Raw genomic sequence first — 2,500 nt, 5'->3', positions numbered from 1 at the left:
GGAAAATTTGTCGAGGGGACACGCTGACGAAACAGCGCTGGTTCAGGCACGGCGGGCAGTGGTGGAATCGGCAGCGCCGACGAAATCGGCAAAGTCGGCAGAATCGGCAGCGCAGATTTTTCGACGAACACGGGCTGGACGGTGGACTGTCCAGGCCAGGCAGGAAAATTCGTCGAGGGGACACGCTGAGGAAACAGCGCTGGTTCAGACACGGTGGGCGCAGTGTTGGAATCGGCAGCGCCGAGAAAATCGGCAAAGTCGGCAGAATCGGCAGCAGGTGCTGGCGATGAGTCAGGACGGACTGGATAGTCCAAGGCTCGATGAGAAAGACCGCTGGTTTAGACACTGGGGCAGTGGCAGCCCGCGGGGCAGTGTCGGCAGACTCGGCAGCAGTGTCTGCCGATTCGGCAGCGTTGGCTTGTTGGCGCGGGGGGCCGATGCGAGTGGGGACTTGGGCAGCGGGCAGTGAAAGCAAGAGTTTCCCCGATGCTGCCGGGAAAAACGCTCCCCGGGATGGCCGGGTGAGATGACCCGGCGGCCCGCGACGGGTCATTCAATTCCATGCCCCGTCAACATAACTCCCGATGTACTGTTTGCTTTTTCGGAAGAAGAGATCCATCCCCCCATCCTCGGCCAGCCAAAAACGCTCCAATTAATGGCCGGGTGAGATGACCCGGCGGCCCGCGACGCGTCATTCAAATCACTGCCCTATCGGCTACAACTGCTGATGGGTGGGATTAGAGGCCTGCCATGGTGGTGAGGGGCGGCGAGGACCGTGAAAGCTAGAGTTTTTCAGAGGCTGCCGGGAAAAAGGCCCCTCGGGTGGCGGGGTGCGAGGACCAGGCGCGTCATTCAATTCTCTTCCCTATCAACTTGGCTCCCGTTGGCGGGATTGGAGGCCTACTGTTTGTTACAGGGCTAAAATCGTCAGGGGAAGAGCTGACGAAACAATGCTGGTTTGGATGCAGGGGGTAGTGTTGGAATCGGCAGCGCGGACAAAATCGGCAAAGTCGACAAAAAAGACTGTTGGTCTGGACATCGGGGCAGCGGCAGCCATGCCGACAGGGGGGGAAATCGGCAGCGCAGATTTGTGCAGCTGCAGGTTCGTCGGGGAAATCGGCAGCGCAGATTTTTCGATGAACATGGGCTGGAAGATGGACTGTCCAGGCCAGGCAGGGAAATTCGTCAAGGGGACACGCTGACGAAAGTAGGCTCGTCGGTGAAAATCGGCAGCGCAGATTTTTCGACGAACAGGGGCTGGATGCTGGACCGGCCGGGCCAGGCAGGAAAATTCGTCAGGGGGGCACGCTGACGAAAAGAGGGGCTGCCGCGTGGAAAATCGGCAGCGCAGATTTTTCGACGAACATTCGTCAGGGGGGCACGCTGACGAAAAGAGGGGCTGCCGCGTGGAAAATCGGCAGCGCAGATTTTTCGACGAACAGGGGCTGGATGCTGGACCGGCCGGGCCAGGCAGGAAAATTCGTCAGGGGGGCACGCTGACGAAAAGAGGGGCTGCCGCGTGGAAAATCGGCAGCGCAGATTTTTCGACGAACATTCGTCAGGGGGGCACGCTGAGGAAAACAGGGGCTGCCGCGTGGAAAATCGGCAGCGCAGATTTTTCGACGAACATTCGTCAGGGGGGCACGCTGAGGAAAACAGGGGCTGCCGCGTGGAAAATCGGCAGCGCAGATTTTTCGACGAACAGGGGCTGGATGCTGGACCGGCCGGGCCAGGCAGGAAAATTCGTCAGGGGGGCACGCTGACGAAAAGAGGGGCTGCCGCGTGGAAAATCGGCAGCGCAGATTTTTCGACGAACAGGGGCTGGATGCTGGACCGGCCGGGCCAGGCAGGAAAATTCGTCAGGGGGGCACGCTGACGAAAAGAGGGGCTGCCGCGTGGAAAATCGGCAGCGCAGATTTTTCGACGAACAGGGGCTGGACTGGCCGGGCCAGGCAGGAAAATTCGTCAGGGGGGCACGCTGACGAAAACAGGGGCTGCCGCGTGGAAAATCGGCAGCGCAGATTTTTCGACGAACAGGGGCTGGACTGGCCGGGCCAGGCAGGAAAATTCGTCAGGGGGGCACGCTGACGAAAGTAGGCTCGTCGTGGAAAATCAGCAGCGCAGATTTTTCGACGAACAGGGGCTGGACGCTGGACTGGGCCAGGCAGGAAAATTCGTCAGGGGGGCACGCTGACGAAAACAGGGGCTGCCGCGTGGAATGGCAGCCTACACGCAGATGCGAATTCGGCAGCGCACGATGGCTTGAGCAGGTCATGGGTTCGACTTGGCGCGATCTGAAACCTGGACGAGGGACTGTCGACGCTGGACGAGCCAGCGCGGTGGCCTGTCGTGCCCCGTTCAGGGGGGGCCTGCCGCGGAGACAGCCCTCGCGGGCTCGACAGCGCAGGCCAGCGTCCCCGACGTCGCTGGCCGCGGCAGGCGAGCTGCCGGGGTTCCCGCATTCCTACAAGAAAACGTCGTGCTTTCCACATGAAACCAA

The sequence above is a fragment of the Populus nigra genome, chromosome 2, assembly GCF_951802175.1.
Source record: "Populus nigra chromosome 2, ddPopNigr1.1, whole genome shotgun sequence".
NCBI classification, from domain to species: domain Eukaryota; kingdom Viridiplantae; phylum Streptophyta; class Magnoliopsida; order Malpighiales; family Salicaceae; genus Populus; species Populus nigra.
This window is presented reverse-complemented; position numbering follows the sequence as displayed.